Here is a 17,568-nt window from a genome sequence, read left to right on the forward strand (position 1 = left end):
CTAATTAATGGGTCTGGGTTTATACGAGAATAAATGTTCCTGAGAGTCCATTCACAGGCCCTGCCCAATTTACCACAAGGGGTACAGTAAAAGCCATACCTTTTTTTTTTTTTTTTTTTTTTTTTTTTTTTCTTTTTTTCGGAGCTGGGGACCGAACCCAGGGCCTTGTGCTTCCTAGGCAAGCGCTCTACCACTGAGCTAAATCCCCAACCCCAAGCCATACCTTTCTAGTAGGTGTTGCTACGAGCCTCCAGGTCAACTAGATTCCAGGGAATTTTGGCCCGCAAAGGGCCCAGAGAAGTCAGGCAGCCTCTTCTTGGGTCCTCTCTTCACAAACGCCAGCCAGATGGGAAGTCCACAGAAGCCACAGACCCTCTCTGTTCTGCCCATCTGCATTATCTGTGACTATGTGCAGGGAGGGCTCTGGTTCCCATTCAAAACCTGATAAAAGGCAAAGGCCTCCAAGTCTGCACACACTGCTCTCTAGCAGTTTAAACAAGTTTTACCTTGGTGTGTGCGTGAAGTTGTTTAAAGGTGATGGGGACATCAGGGAAATGGGCTGGGGAGTAATAGATGCTTTAATGAGAGAAGGCCCAAGATGACGGCCAACCTCGCCCTTGGCCGCATTTCGTATACACTGCCACAGGCTTACCGTCTCATCCTGCCCTGCCTCAGTTTCCATGCCTCTAAAATAGGATTCTGAGAATGAAGGGACCCTGTGACTGTCACCCAGGCTGAGCCGGAGGTACCCTGGTACCGGGAAGTCCCTCTTGTGCTCCGCACCTTGGGATGTAAGAGAGCTACCATGTCTCGGGCAGTGCTGTGAGCAAACACACCCATACTTAGAACTCACTCGGCCCCAGCAGACTTCCACAGATGTCAGCAATCGCTGTGTGCCCTCATGACCCATTCTTCCCCCCAAATCCCCTTGGCCCAAGGGGTTTCCAGCACCTGCTCTATGACCTATGCCCCTCACACATGTGGCCACCAGAGCAAGACAGCCAATGGACACTTCTCATACCTCCCCTGGGTGTCTGTCCTGCTCCCAGGGTGGCTATACTCTACATGAGAGACCTGTCTCAGCCTCCCTTCTAAAGGTTTGCAGGGGCCGTGGGCACTGGGACACCCCTGAGTTTGTCACAGGTCTGGCCATGCCTCTTGACTTCCTGCTGAGAGATATTACCCCAACGTTTCCCTGGGCATAGCCCCCCCCACCATGTGACCCCGCTGCCCCTCGTGCTACAGTGAGGAAGGCACTGGCCCCACCCAATGCACTTTTGTGACTCGCTGTTAGCCTACATCTCATTCCCCCAGTCTGAATGTTCCTCCCGGTGTCCTCTAAGGTCCCCATCCCCATCTCCCCAGAATGCCACACTTCCTCCCACCTTCCTGCTCGTGTACAAGGCCTGGCCTCTGGCCTCAGTCGTTCTGTAAACCCCTTTCTCCACTCTAGCAGAGGGGACGGCCCTCACTTGGCTCCACCATGAAGGAGGGACAGGGTCTTTCTCTGGTCCCACTGTCAGAAGCCCAACCCCTCTCAGTCTACTCTCTTCCTTAGCTACGGGTCTCCACAGATCACCAGCTCTTGCCTAACCATCCTGCCCCTCACCTACAGTTTGTCCCCAGACGCAGACCCCGATGGCAGTCACCATGATCCTCCCAACTGCTTGCCTGTGTGTATCCACACAATCACCCACGCCAGTTCCTTGTGTGTGCAGCCAACACACTGCTGCGTCACCACCTGGTTCCTAGGACCCCGCTCGCTAAGCCACAGTGGCTTCCTTCACCCTCCCATCAAGATAGCCTCAGATCACCATGCTCCTCCCAGTGCCCTGCAGGCAGGACACCCCCCCACGTCTCCCTCTCAATACTCCCCCCTCTGCTGTAGACCTGTGCTGGCCAAGCTGCTGGCACTGAAGCTTGATGGAATCCATCTGCCCTTGCACCACCTCACGATGCTTGGCACATGAGCACCCACGAGATGACATGGGGACAACGGCACTGCCCCCCAGCCCCTCATCTCTGCCAGCTGTACAAGGCCTTGTCGTCACCAAGCACTGGGTTTAGTCCACAGGTAGGGACATGAAGCTCAATGGCGCTGAGCCCCTGCCAGAGCACCTCGGGTACAGCTGGGCTTTAGCCATGTTGGCTGGGCTGCCCCCTGCACTGGGGCTCTTAAGTACCATCTTCCCAGGCCCAGCCATTACCACCAGCTGACCAGGGAAGAGTTGGAGTGGGGACCTCATGCTGCTGCTGGCACTGTCTCCCCTCCAAAGACTCCATATATACATGTCCGATTGGGTCAATATATACCATCCATTGGATCTTCTGGGGACCCCCATTTAGAGCCTTCTCCCTTCCCCAGCAGATGGTGACCCCACCACCCACCAAGTCCTGCTCTAGGTTTCAACACTAGTGGAGACTCAGGACAGTAGAGGGCGGTGATGGCTCATGGAAGCACATGGTAGGCCTGCTGCCGCTTAGCTAGTGTGGCCTGCCCACCACTAAGGGATGCTACAACCCCTGAGGTAGGGAAAGGAGCCATGAGAACCTCAAGTGCGCCGACCCCTTCCCCCACCCCCATGGGTGCCTCCCGGACTCCTGAAGGAGCCCTGGGAGACAGATGAGCAAGGCTTGCGGGCCTGAGACCAGAACTGGGAGCCGAGCATGTGGGCTGGCAGCTCCTCAAGACTGGAGGGTGAGGTTGGGCGGATCCTCAGAGCTTCTGTATCCTCTGAGCCTCAGAGAAGAGACCTGGGTATCCGGGCAGCTGCACAGGTGGGCGCACACCGTGAGCGCCTTCCTTGAAAGGCTCGGGAGCAGACAGTGCCCACTTGCCGCACAGACCACCTTCAGCCTCTGGGGGAGGGAGGGGCCGTGCTGAGAGAGGCGGAGCTGAACTCAAACTCTCATCCAAGGGAACCTGGTCCCTTCCATGGTGGCTGCTCTCTGTCCTACTTTGTCATTCACTCGTCCTGGGCGGGAGCACCAGGAGCCTCTGCCCTCACCCTCACAGACCTGCCAGGCAGCAGCAGGCCAACTGAGGCACGGAGCTGATCAGAGTGAGCTGACTAGGGATTACGGGGAGGGAAGAATCACATCTCGAACGTCTTAGAAGCGACCTGTGCATTCCCGTTGCTCCAGGTTGAACCTGAAGTCCCAGGCAGTCAGCGAGCCGCCTTGGGTCCGTGCACAGGATCCTGAGTGGGAGAGGCACTCATGCAGGTAAAAGTTCCTGATGTTGTGGACGGATCTTGTGCTCGGGGCACATGGCGCCTTCTACCCTAACCTCATCCTGAAACCACTAGCACAACCAGCCCCAGAGGTCAAACGGCCTGAACAAGGGTGCACGCATCTAACCTGGGGTGGAACTCAGCCTCTTGTCTCCAGCCACAGTGGGGCTCCCAGGTATTTCAGGGTGCTCTTCCTGCACCCTCATGTCCACTCCATAGTCTGCTGGAGCCTCATGGATCCCATAGACCTGGGCAGGGAAGCTTGGGCACCCTTGGGGCCCAGCATCTATCTGCTTGCCTTCAGTGCGCCCAGTGTCCATGTCAGAACTGGGTGTTCAATCAGCTACTGCTACACTTTAAGTTCCTATCACCTTGATTATACGTCTTTACACCCTGTCTTATGTACATACGTACGTACGTCTGCTTTACCTTGCTATTTTCCTTGGGACTTATTAAGCCCTTTCCCCAGCCTGCTTCCTTAGAGTTTAAATTTTTATTTAATTTTAGATCCTTTTGGATACATTTTGTTTCATGTGGGTGAGTGTTTGGGAGTGACCGATCCTCATGGAGTTGTATGTAGTTGTGAGCCAACAGGTGTATGCTGGGATATAACTGCGCAGCCCTGGCTGGCCTGGAACTTAGTATATAGACCAGGCTAGCCTTAAATTCATAGAGAATTTAAGACCTGCCTGCCTCTGCCTCCTTAGAAGCAGGACTAAATGCACCGTGGCCAGTTAATTTAGGTTTTTTGTGTCCCATTTTCCACTGTGGGGGCTGTTTTAACACTCTTGCTACATGATGCTACATCCTTAAGCTTAAACGCCTGCACCCCTCCATGACAGGAACCCCTGCATCACCAGAGTGAGCCACACTGTGGCGTTATTGTGGTGGGTCTGACTGGTTTGTCTCTGCCCAGTCTGACCTGGAACTCATGACCCCACACCTCAGCCTCCTGAGAGCTGGCACTGGCGATGCTTTGCTATTCTAGCATCTAGGTTTCCATGACAGCATCTAGCTGCCTTCCCCGAAAGGGCCCAGCCCTGTCTCAAGCAGTCTCTGCCTGGGCCCCCAGTGGTCCTTGCACACCCTTGTCCTTCTAGATTGTGGCTCCCACTCTGGAGACACTTTTCTATTCATGGGACTGTGATGACACACAGGTCCTGTGACCTCTTGCTGCTATAGGAAAGATGTCCCCACCCTGCCCCCTAGAGGCAGAACCCCAGCACGTCACTCCAACTCTGCTGCCTTTTAGTGTCATACAGAGCCTTGCCCAGGTGAACTTGTATCATGTCTCTTCTCTCTCTGCCGTTTGTCTTGCTTCCCTGGTCTCACACATCCCCTCTTCCACACCTACTACGTTCTCCAGCTGGCCCGGGAGCAAAGCGCACACACTGACTTTTCTTCGCAGCCTGTTCTGAACGATTTTATTTTTACCACTCATGTTCACGAGGTGAGAAGAGACCTCATGACAGGTCTCCCTCCAGCTCAGACACTCCTGCAGCCCCTGCAGACCTGTGAGCCTGCTGCCTGAGGCGCTCTGACCCCAGTGTAGTGTGGGGCTCCTGTGGAAGGTTTCTGTGGCTGTTTTAACAGAGGCCCCAGACTAATGGCTTAAACAGCACGTGTGAATTCTGTCATAGTCACAATGCACAGGGGCCCAATGCTGTCACAGGGAGTTTAAGGGTCAGTAGAGTGGTTCCTGCCAAAGACTCCAAGGAGAATCCTCTCCTTGATTTCCACAAGCCTCTAGAACAGCCGTTCTAAATCCTTTGGGGGTCAAAGGACCCTTTCACGGGGGTCCCTAAGGCCATGGGGAAACACAGCTAATTTACATGGCAATTCACAACAGTAGCAAAGTTAGTCGCGAAGTAGCAACAAAAGTAATTTTATGGTTGGGGTCACCAGAAGGTGAAAAACTGTCGTTTTTATTCTCCTGTTGTGATTGTCATCTCTGAGGCTTACTAGGCCTACCCTGGAAGCCTCCAGCCTCAGTGCACCTTATCTAGGCCTAGGATGTTCTCAGTCGCTGAGGCTCGCACTGCTGACTGAGTTCATACTTTCTTGTTCTTTCTGAGCTCTGGCTGGCTGGTTCAACTCAGCTGTTCGGGCTCCAACTCCTCTCCAAGCTGACTGATTCAAACTGGCCTCTCTCTCAGCCTCTGGCTGAATTGGTCTGCATGGCCTCATCCTAACCTTGTCAATCTGTTCTGACCTTTTGGCTCCTTCTCGTTCCCTGGCTCACTCTGTCCTCACCGGTGTCTACCTTGTTCTCTCTGCAACCTGTCTCTGTCTCCTGGTAGAACTGCCCCCCCCTCTCTGTGCTACCCCCTTAAGTAGCTTCCCTCTCCCCTCTCTCCTCCCCAGAATTCTGTTAAATCTTTCTCTGATTTGCCATTTTGTCTGCCACTCAATTAGATCTCACTTTCAGACATGGGTGCTTCCTTCTACAAACTTTACCTTCATTGTTTGAGATTAAAGTGTGTGCTAAGGAATGAGCCACCACAGCTAGAAACAGGGTTTTGGTTTTTTTTTTCCAGTAAATGACACCAATTTTGGGTGTTCACAGTGTAATCATATGTCCTGCAATATCTCAGTATTAGGAAGGTTGAGAACCACTGCTCTAGAAGCTTCTACATTCCTTAGCTAGCAGCTACTCCCTCTTCAGAGCCAAGACTGCTCTCTCTCTCCTGCTCCCTCTACTGATAAGAGCCTTGTCACCCCTCACTTGCCCGAGAGTCTAGAACAGCTTATCCCAAAGTCAGCTAAGGAGGAACATCTAGTCTATGTCAACCCAGTTCTTACTTGAGATGAACCATATACATCTTCAAGGTGATTCTGCCACCCACTTCTCTCTCTCTCTCTCTCTCTCTGTCTGTCTGTCTGTCTGTCTGTCTCTCTCTCTCTCTCATACATTTGCTGCATGTGTCTGAGTTGGTGTCTTAGTTAAGGTTTTATTGCTGTGAACAGACACCATGACCGTGGCAGCTCTTCTAAGGACCACATTTCATTGGGGCTGGCTGACAGGTTCAGAGGTTCAGTCCCTCATCATCAAGGCAGGAGCACGGCAGTGTCCAGGCAGATGAGGTACTGGAGAAGGAGCCAAGAATCCTACATTCTGACTGAAGACAGAAGACTGACATCCTGGTAGCTAGGTGGAGGGCCTCAAACCCCACCCCCACAGCGACGAACCTGCTCCAACCAGGCCACATCTCCTGACAGTGCCACTTCCTGGCCCAAGCACATTCAAACCACGGCAGTGGGCACTGGTGAACCTACACGCCCTGGGCAGTGCCATCGCTAAGGCTCACTGGGCTGGGTTGCAGTCCAGGGGAAGGGGGCTGAGCTGGGGCACACTGTGAAGCCGGGTCACTCTCTAGGACTGTACACCCACACTGCTGGAGGGCACTGCGGTCACATACAGAGTTCCCATTTCCCTCCACAGGGATAAGGTCAGTGTCCCTTCCAGTGTGTCTAATACAGGCAGGTATGATGGTGCTGTGTGTGTGTGTGTGTGTGTGTGTGTGTGTGTGTGTGTGTGTGTAGCTCTCTCCCTACTCAGCATTATGTCAAACTCATCCAGAAAGCGCCTGACAGAGGAGGACAGGGGTGTGGCTGGTTTGCTGTGGAAGGTGACTTTCCATCCCAGCTCGCCAGGATGAGCCTGTGTACCTAGCTGAGTGTCTCTGCTCTTCCTACCCTGCCTTGCCACAGACACCGGGGCTCTCTTCAGCCCTCTAAGAATACTCACTGGATAGGACAGGGAGGGCAGGGAGGGCATCAAGAGCCACGTTGTGTTTCTGGAGCACTCTCTTGGAGCTGGTCAGAGGCTTTGTTGGTTCTTCTTCTTTTTTTTAATATTTATTTATTTATTTATATGTAAGTACACTGTAGCTGTCTTCAGACACACCAGAAGAGGGCATCGGATCCCATTACAGGTGGTTGTGAGCCACCATGTGGTTGCTGGGAATTGAACTCAGGACCTCTGGAAGAGCAGTCAGTGCTCTTAACCACTGAGCCATCTCTCCAGCCCTTTTCCCCACTCTTTATCCCTGGGTTTCACCCCCTAACACTAGGTAGAAGGATGGAGGGGAATTGGGAAAATCCCTGAATCTGAGGGGTTTCTTTTTTCCCCCTTTTGTTTCTTCATCGAGCAGAACTAGCAAACCTCATCCAGCCTCAACTCTTGCAGCCCCTACCATTTATAGACCCTTGGAAAAGTTCCCAGAATCCCAAACATCATACAGTCACAGAAACCACCTGCAGCTGGCAGAACCACGCCTCTGCTGGAGCGTGAGGCAGATCACCGCCAGCTGCCGTGGATATTCCGAAGCAGCCCCACGCCCCACACCTGAGGTTAAAACAAAAGCACATTCTTTCTGCTTTTTAAAATAACCAAAATTCTGGGATTTTCAAAAACGTCACCCTACTCTCTCTTCCCTGAGTAGAACCAGAACCAGTTCATCCAAGTACATCCAGGCAGTGTCAGCATCGAGGCTGAAGCTCACATTGAACAGTATTCAGGGTCATGGAGGACAACCCCGGAGTCAGCTGCATGTCTTCTATGGGTCTAATCAAATCCATTCAGCACAGAATCTCAAGACTTAGAAGCCAGCTGGGGGCTCCCGTGAGACACCCGACTTCCCAGAGGAACCTGGCTCCCATCCGGCCTCACCCATTGTCTGACAGACTCCAGCTCCAGTTCTGAAAGTCTGCCCTGGGGATCCTCTTTCCTAGTGCAGCCCCCATTAGCACTGAGAGTCCTGTCTTCACATCTCCAGGGCTCTACCCGCACTTTCTGGGGGGGGGGGGTATTATTCTTCCACACTCCCTAACTCCTCTTTCAAGGCTGAGGCTCACCTCACAGCCGCACAAATGAGAAGGATACCCCCCACCTGGTTCTCTAGCTCTACCACACCTAGTCTACCCTACCACTGTCCGTTTGCACTGTGCCATCTCCTGATGAAGCCCCATTCTCCCAGCTACACGGGGGGCCAAGGAGCACCATTCTTCCGTCTGCACGGGGTTCTGAGAGCGTCAGTCTCCCAGCAGAGAGCTCTATTCTCCCAGTTGCATGGGGTTCCAACACATACACACAACACTCCAAAATCATACCAATGGTTGTGTTCAGATATATTAGTCTTGGTTTTAGCATATTTCCAGAAATTAGCCAGCACCTAAAGCTTTCCGGGAAACCGAGAACAACTGTCCAGTGTTGAACAGTAGCGCACAAACTGAGGACTCCATTAGCAACAGATTCACTGAGGGAGGTGAGGCAGGCTTAGGTCATGGTGTCTGTGTACACACAGCCCTCCGTAAGTTTTCTGAGGCACCTATAACCAATGACTGAAAACGGGGAGTGCTTCTTTGTAGATCAGAAATTTTCATTTCATACTCAAAGTATTGCAGAGCTGTGCGGGCCTCCCATGTCCTCCCCAGGGGCAAGGGCGGGAGGAGGGTGGCAGAGGCCGGTTGGTGGGTGGGGGGAGCAGTGGGGCGGCAGATGCATGTTGGGAGAGCTGGGGCGGGGAGCGGTGCCACTCCAGCTCCTAGAGGACCCAGTTTCCTTGGTCTAAGGCCACATCACTCCTGTCTCTGCCTCCTTCACACAGACCCTTTGAATCTCTAGCTCTCTAGTTCCAACTCTCCCCTTTATAAGGACATCAGTACCGAGTTAGGTTCACCCTTGCAATGTCCTTAACTCCACAACTTCCTCGGAAACTAGATTCCTGGGGTGGGGGAATCTGTCCCCACCCCCACACCCCCCACACCCCCACCTCCACCCACAGTTCCTGGACCCCACCTGTGTGGACTCACCCTGGCAGCCTGCCTCTATCCCTGCAGGCTCTCTCCTGGCTGGCCTGCCTCCTCCCCACCAGCCTCAGATGTAGGACCCACCCTGTTTGCCCCGCCCTCACTCTTGCCTTCATTACACCTGCTAAGTCCACATTGTCGATAAAACCTGGGGAAGTGGGCGAACATGGCTCCTGTGGGACACTACCCAGGGCTTTCTGTGTGCCAGGAGGACATGTCCCATGCAAATGGACACTGGGCATTTGCCCAGCCCACAGCAGGGCCAGGCCAAGACCTGACAGAGGTTGGACATTCTCCACTCCAGACCCCAGATCCCAGACAAGGATATACTAATTCCTCTCCTAGCACAAAGAGCCCTCATGGTGGTGAGAGCCCAGGAGGAGCTCTGTGCCCTGAGGACCCATGGTTCCTGGATGTACAGTGGATGGGGAGAGGTAGCTCAGGAGGGCCCCACAATAACGAGATTGGACCCGCTATGTCTACTCCCCGTGACAGTGGGCATCTGGGCCGTTTAACCAGAGCGCTCTCAGCTGCTCAAGGTCTGGCTAAGTTAGGCATATCGGGCTATTGCTGCAAAGAGGGAGGTGACAAGCTCTGCCTTTTCATGGTCCCTGTCCCCAGCCTCATCAGGGTGAGAGACCCAGCATGCAGAACCCTCTGTTAGGATTAACCTTGGTTTGTTTAGTCTCTGTGTCTCCGTGTCCCAGGTCCAGGAGGTTAAAAAAAAAATAGAAAGGTTCCAAAAAAAGAGAGGCTGGGTAGATATCAGGAGAGGAAAGAGTAAGGAGGAACTGTGGGGGTGAAGAAGATAGAGGAAGGAGGAGGGGAAGGGAGAGAAGGAAGGGGTACGCGCACACGCCCACTCCCACCCCCACATGCACGCGCACCCACACAGAATTACAGCTGCTCCCTGGAGTGATATTTTTAGCTCTGTCCCCAGAGGAAAGTGAGCCCCTGCCTACACAGGGCAAACAGGTCACCTGACTGCTGCTTCCGCACTGTACCTAACCGCACTGTACCTAATCAAGCTTGTGTCTGTCACCAGCCACCCCGTGCCATCTCCTCAGTAGGCCGAGGGAGGAGAGAGGGAGGCAGGCAGGCTGGGCTCTGTGAAGGAAAATGGGGTCCCTCCTGCCCTGCAATTCACAGTGGGGTAGAGTAGGGTGTGGTGCCTTGGGAAAGCCCAGGCCGTGGGAACACACTCCAAACCTCCATGCAGGGGCTGGAGATGGGGCCCGTGGGCTTACCAGCCCAGCTGACTGCTCTGCAGGCTCAGTGAAAGACTGTTGTGAAGAATAGGGTAGGGTGGATATGATCCAAATTTACTGTGCACAGGTAGGGATTTCTCAAAATGTTATGTATAAAAAATAAGGCTGGGTGTGGTAGCACACGCTCAGGGTGCAGAGGTGCACAGGTTTCTGTGACCTGGAAGCCAGCCCAGCTACCTCGAAAGTTCCAGACCAGCCAGGGCTACAAAATGAGAGACCCATCTCAATAGATAATTAAGGGCAAGATGCTTCGGTGGGTAGATGTGCTTGCTACGGAAGCCTGACAGCCTGAGGTCAATCCCTGGAACTCACAGAAGACAGAAGGCTAAAACTGACTCCACTGAGTTCCCTGATGGCTTCCACATTTGCACTATGACCTGTGTGTGCCTATGCACATCACACACACACACGCACGTATACACAGGTGCACACACACACAGAAATGGCCTTGGACATAACCGCATCTTCGTGACATCTGCTTCACCGTTCCTAGTTACCTTTTGCTGCCTGGTAACAGACACAACCCGACCAGCAGGGTCCCAGTGCCCTGGTGTGTGGGCCGGAGTCTCTAACTCTAACTCTCCCAGTGGGGCTGCAAGCCAATGTATAGCTGCTTTTCCCAGAATCCCTACATGACGTCCAGGGCCACTTCTGGGTCTCAAAACAAACAAAGATACCAAAGCAGAACAAAGTGTTCCTTAGTCTAAAAATGCCACCAACTCAGCATTAGTTTCACAAAGGAGCTGCCACGCTGTCATCTTTAAACCTTAGTACCAGAACTGTTGTTTGTTTGTTTGTTTGTTTGCTGAGACAGGGTTTCTCTGTCCTGGAACTCACTCTGCAGACCAGGCTGGCCTTGAACTCAGACATCAGCCTGCCTCTGCCTCCCAAGTGCTGGGGTTACAGTTATCTGCCACCATCACCCAGCGAGTGTCTGAACATTTTTGCTGAGATCTTTTAAGTGCTTAGTTGAGGAGAAATAAGCAAGTCACTGCTGTGTGTGTACAAGTCACTGTGTGTGTACAAGTCACTGTGTGTGCAAGTCACTGCTGTGTGTGTGCAAGTCACTGCTCTGTGTGTGCAAGTCACTGTGTGTGTGCAAGTCATTATGTGTGTGCAAGTCACTGCTGTGTGTGTGCAAGTCATTATGTGTGTGCAAGTCATTATGTGTGTGCAAGTCACTGCTGCGTGTGTGCAAGTCACTGCTGTGTGTGTGCAAGTCACTGTGTGTGTGCAAGTCACTGCTGTGTATGTGCAAGTCATTATGTGTGTGCAAGTCACTGCTGTGTGTGTGCAAGTCACTGTTGTGTGTACAAGTCACTACTACTGTGTGTGTCAGTGACTTGGTGCTGCACTCGGGAGCACTCAGATAAAGACTCGGGTGAGGCACAGTGGGCCACGCCTGTTGTCTAGAACTTGGGAGGTAAAGAGAGGAGGGTGAGGAGCTCCAGGCCAGCATGAGCTCTGTAAGACTTTAATCTCAAAACTCCAAATGATAGGGGCTGAGTGGATGGCTTGTTTGGTAATGTGCTTGCTGCCCAAGGATGAGGACCTGAGTTCAAATCCTCTGCTACACAGAAAAAAACAACTGAGCTGGAGTGTGCCCAGAAACCCAACCAGGAGAGGCAGAGACAGGAGGATCCTTACCCTTAGGGTGTACACACACACTCACTCACACACACACACACACACACGTACTCATACACACATATACACATGCACGCACACACTTCAGGGAATGTAGGAGGTGTTGAGGCCTCTCCTTTAGACACAAGGACAGTCTTCAGTGGGGACCTAGGCTAAGAGCCAAGCCAGCCCGCCACATCTCCCCTCTTATATATAAGTGTGCAAGAAGGTGTGCTGAAGCTTGGGGTGCTGATCCTGGACTCCTAGTCCCTGCCCCACTGTTAGAAGAGGAAAGGTGGCTTGGAGGTCACCTGTGTCTCTCCAAAGTGTCAGATGGTCAGGAAAGTAAGGGCACAGCTGCCTAAGCCCTGACCACCATGATCTTAGCTCTGGCTCCTTGGTGATCACTCCCTTCCCTACCACAAGCTCTTCTGAACTACAGGATCTTCTCCACCTTAGACACAGCTGTGGACAGCTCCTTCCTCCCTGCCTCCCAGGGCCATCCAGCTGCCCACAATTGACATCCACAGGCAAAGATGCCTTAGGACAAATCAGGCTGGCCCAGGGCCAGGAGTTCCGACCCTACCTGAAAGGCAGTGGACAGGGTCTCTGGCTTCTTTCTAGGATAACATAGGCAGAGGACAATGGCCTTCAGCAGTGGCCAGCAACAAGCTGATTCTCAGAGCCAGCTGGTAGCCCTCAGAGGTGGTCCTGGGGTTCATCTCATTCTTACAGCTCAGAGTCATATGACAGTGAACTCGGCCAGAACAGCCAGGCAGCAGGGCTGGCATCCTAAGCCTGAACTTCTCAGAGGCTGAGAGAAGGCAGGAGATGAGCCTGGGCCCCAGCCAAGTAACCACTCTGGGCCATACAATCAGAGAGGCTGCCTAGACGGTGACCTTGGGAGCACCGCCTGCATCTAAAGCTCTGAGCTGAGGCTTCCTGTGTGCAGAGTTTGTTGGGGGCTTGGGTGTGACTCAGTGTCAGGCAGTTGCCAGGCAGCTCAAGAAAGCCCAGGGATCCTGCTCCAGGACCGGAAAAACAAAACAAAACAAAACAACAACAACAACAAAACAAGCTGCAGTGTTTGCAACATTGCTAAAATTTCAACCCATTGTCTTAAGGCTCTAACCACTTTGTCTCAATTTTGTCTCGGTGAGGCAAAGTGCCAACAGGGGTCACCAAATATTGTCACAGGGGCCAACAGAACTGGCCTCAGCCCTGAGCCCACCAGAGAAGCTTGGGTCCCTGAGCTGCAATGAAAACCAAAGTCTTACCAGGGCAATGTGAGGGGAGCTCACAGCTCATGTCCCTCAGCTGTCTCTTGGGGCATCTTGTTAAGTTTCTTGTTGTTGTGATGGTTGATTGGTGGTTGGTGGTTGGTGGTTGGTGGTTGGTGGTTGGTTGGTTGGTGGTTTGTTGGTTTGTTGGCTGGTGGTTGGTTGTGGTTAGTTGGTTGGTTGGTGGTTAGTTGTTGTTGGTTGTTTGGTGGTTGGTGGTTAGTTGGTTGTTGGTTAGTTGGTTGGTTGTTGGTTAGTTGGTTGGTTGGTGGTTGGTTGGTTGATTGGTGGTTGGTTGGTTGGTGGTTGGTTGGTGGTTGATTGATTGGTGATTGGTTGGTGGTTGGTTGGTTGGTGATTGGTTGGTGGTCGGTGGTTGGTGGTTGGTTGGTTGGTGGTTGGTGGTTGGTTGATTGGTGGTTGGTGGTTGGCTGATTGGTGGTAGGTGGTTGGTGGTTGGTTGGTTGGTGGTTGGTTGGTTGGTGGTTGGTTGGTGGTTGGTGGTTGGTGGTTGATTGGTGGTTGGTGGTTGGCTGATTGGTGGTAGGTGGTTGGTGGTTGGTTGGTTGGTGGTTGGTTGGTTGGTGGTTGGTGGTTGGTTGGTTGGTGGTTGGTTGGTGGTTGGTGGTTGGTTGGTTGGTGGTTGGTTGGTTGGTGGTCGGTGGTTGGTTAGTTGGTTGGTTGGTGGTTGGTGATTGGTGGTTGGTGGTTGGTTGGTTGGTGGGTTGGTGGTTGGTGGTTGGTTAGTTGGTGGTTGGTGGTTGATTGATTGGTGGTAGGTGGTTGGTGGTTGGTTGGTGGTTGGTGGTTGGTTGGTTGGTGGTTGGCTGGTGGTTGGTGGTTGGTGGGTGGTTGGTGGTTGGTTGGTGGGTGGTTGGTTGGTTGGTGGGTGGTTGGTGGGTGGTTGGTTGGTTGGTGGTTGGTGGTTGGTTGGTGGTTGGTTGGTTGGTGGTTGGTTATTGGTTGGTGGTTGGTTGGTGGTTGGTGGTTGGTTGGTGGTTGGTGGTTGGTTGGTTGGTGGTTGGTGGTTGGTGGTTGGTTGGTTGATTGGTGGTTGGTTGGTTGGTGATTGGTGGTTGGTGGTTGGTTGGTTGATTGGTGGTTGGTGGTTGGTTGGTGGTTGGTGGTTGGTGGTTGGTGGTTGGTGGTTGGTTGGTTGATTGGTGGTTGGTGGTTGGTTGGTGGTTGGTGGTTGGTTGGTTGGTGGTTGGTGGTTGGTGGTTGGTTGGTGGTTGGTTGGTTGATTGGTGGTTGGTTGGTTGGTGATTGGTGGTTGGTGGTTGGTTGGTTGATTGGTGGTTGGTGGTTGGTTGGTGGTTGGTGGTTGGTGGTTGGTGGTTGGTGGTTGGTGGTTGGTTGGTTGGTGGTTGGTGGTTGGTGGTTGGTTGGTGGTTGGTTGGTTGGTGGTTGGTTGGTTGGTGGTTGGTTGGTGGTTGGTTGGTTGGTGGTTGGTTGGTTGGTGGTTGGTTGGTTGGTGGTTGGTGGTTGGTGGTTGGTTGGTTGGTGGTTGGTTGGTTGGTGGTTGGTGGTTGGTGGTTGGTGGTTGGTGGTTGGTTGGTTGGTGGTTGGTTGGTTGGTGGTTGGTTGGTTGGTGGTTGGTTGGTTGGTGGTTGGTTGGTGGTTGGTTGGTTGGTGGTTGGTTGGTGGTTGGTGGTTGGTTGGTGGTTGGTGGTTGGTAGGTTGGTGGTTGGTAGGTTGGTGGTTGGTTGGTAGTTGGTTGGTTGGTGGTTGGTTGGTTGGTGGTTGGTTGGTGGTTAGTGGTTGGTTGGTTGGTGGTTGGTTGGTGGTTGGTTGGTGGTTGGTTGGTGGCTGGTTGGTGGTTGGTGGTTGGTTGTTTGGTTGATTGGTTGGTTGGTTGGTTGGTTTTTTGAAACAGGGTTTTTCTGTGTAGCCCTGACTGTCCTGGAACCTACTATATACACCAAGCTGGCCTCCAACTCAGAGATCTGCCTGCCTCTGCCTCCCAAATGTACTACTGATGTGTTTATAGAAAGATAAAAGGGGGATATGTTCTATGGAGGTCTGGGGAAAGGGGGTGCCTCAGTGGGCCCATGCTGAGACATCCCTTCTCTCTGAGGAACCAGCTAAATGATGGTATAGTATAGAATAGAGTTTATTCAGGGCATGAGGAGGGAAGTTAAGAGGGTAGGGGGGAAGAGAGAGAGAGAGAGAGAGAGAGAGAGAGAGAGAGAGAGAGAGGAAGAGGAAGAGGAGGAGGAGGAGAGGAGGAGGAAGAGGAGGAGAAGGAAGAGGAGGAGGGTGAGGAGGAAGAGGAGAAGGAAGAGGACAGAGGAGAGGAGAGGAGAGGAGAGGAAAGGAGAAGAGAAGAGAAGAGAAGAGAAGAGAAGAGAAGAGAAGAGAAGTAGAAGAGTAGAAAAGTAGAGGAATAGGAGAGTAGAGGTCAGGTAGGAGAGAAGGGGAAGAAGAATGGGGAGAGAAGGGACGAAGGGGGAAGAGGGAGCAAGAGCAAGAGAGTGAGGAAGGGGCGAACAGCCCCTTGTATAGTGAGTCAGACACACCTGGCTGTTGCCAGGTAACTGTGAGGGTGGAGCTTAGACAGAATGTGCACAACCACCACCACCCAGCAATATACCTTGTTCTCGAGATCAAATTCACAGAATCTCCCTCTCTGCTCTTTAGCACACGCAGTGAGTCACACTTAGTGATTCATGAATTTGTACGGCCTTCCTCTCTAACTAGGTCCAGAACCTTCCCACCACAGCTTAGGGTTGCTGAGCCCTCAAACAGACATGTCTTTTGGCCCTTAGGGCCCTGGAGACCTCTGTGTTCTAGAGGCTTCTGTCATGGGTGTTTCCCGTTGACGGGGTTTTCACCTGCAGCCCCTGCCATGGCTTCTCACTACTGTGCCCTCTGGAATCTTCTTTGCTGAGCGTGCCTGTACCTTGTTCTTTTCCAGTCTGCACGGTTCTCAGCTGCGCACAGTGACCGTGTTCGTCTTGCTGACGAATATGCTGTCAGTTTTTCTTACTTCCTCTTTCGTTTTAGATTAAGGATGTAGGGTCCTGTTCTGCTGCGCAGGCTGACCTCAATGTCTGACCTCAATGTCATGTATCTATGTCTGCTCCCTGACAGCTCTGAGTCCCGTGTCTGCAGGAAGCCTAACACTGTCAGCTCCTGGACTGAGCTGAGCCTGTCCACCTCTCTGGCTTTGCATTGTCCTCCCTAAAATGCAAACTAGAAAAGCCATGCCTGCTGCAAGGATGTCTCATCTGAGGGACAGAACATGACTGTTTTCCCCAAATGCCTGTATGTTGAAGGTTAGGTCTTCAGTTTGAGGCATGTTGAAAATGCTGGGGTCTAGTGGAAAGAAGTTAGGTCCCCGGGAGGGTATGACCCTGTTCTGTGGCAGAGCTGCAGGCAAACTTCCTCTGAAGGCATCAAGAGAGTGTTCTGGCTGAATGTGCCACGGAAACACTGTGTTCCAGTCCTAACTCAGTAACTGTAACTACAACCTCATCAGGAAACTTTGTAGCTGTCATACAGGTGAGAATGGTCCTCAGTCAACATGACAGGCACTCTTTCAAGAAGATAGGGGACAGGGATACACAAGGTGTGACTGTGCCAGGAGAGAAGAGCCTAGAGCCCGGGAGCTACAACTCAGCAGACAAGGAACCACCAGGAGTTCAGAGATGAGATGAAGCTTCCAAGGCTTTCGCAGGACGCATGGCCTCTGCTGGTGCCTAAGAGTTCACACCCTCAGACTGCAAGCAGCACAGGAGGAATGACCTGCTGTTTTAGACCCTGGTTTGTGGCCATTTGTCACAATAGCCACAGGACACCCAGGGCCTTGAAGTTTTCTGCATCGTTGTGGTTCGTGTGCAGCCTTTATTTTGTGCGTCAGAGGCAGGGCTCCTGGAGACACACCCACATCGGGTCAGGGCCCCTGCAGCCTGTACCTTACAAGACCCTTTGGACACTAGAGGACACCAGGTAAGCTGTGTAGTTTGCCACAGAGCCCACATCATATGGAGAGTGAGAAGACACCATGCGTGTTCCCAGCGGCATTAGCATGTCTGTGCCCTGTGCTCGTATGGGCTGGAGGCTGAGGTCCTCCTTAATTACTGCCCAACTGCTGGTTTTTGAGAGCAAGTTATGGATTGACCAGTCCTTTCTCTCTCTCTCTCTCTCTCTCTCTCTCTCTCTCTCTCTCTCTCTCTCTCCCTCCCTCCCTCCCTCCCTCCCTCTTCCCTCTGTCCCTCCCTCTCTCTCTCTCTCTCTCTCTCTCTCTCTCTCTAAGATTTATTTATTTATTTTTATTTTATTTAATCCTGCCTCTCCCTTCCCAACACTGGGATTAGAGATCCACGCCAACATCTCATAAGTGCTGAG

Source organism: Rattus norvegicus, chromosome 19 (genome assembly GCF_036323735.1).
Source record: "Rattus norvegicus strain BN/NHsdMcwi chromosome 19, GRCr8, whole genome shotgun sequence".
Lineage (NCBI taxonomy): Eukaryota > Metazoa > Chordata > Mammalia > Rodentia > Muridae > Rattus > Rattus norvegicus.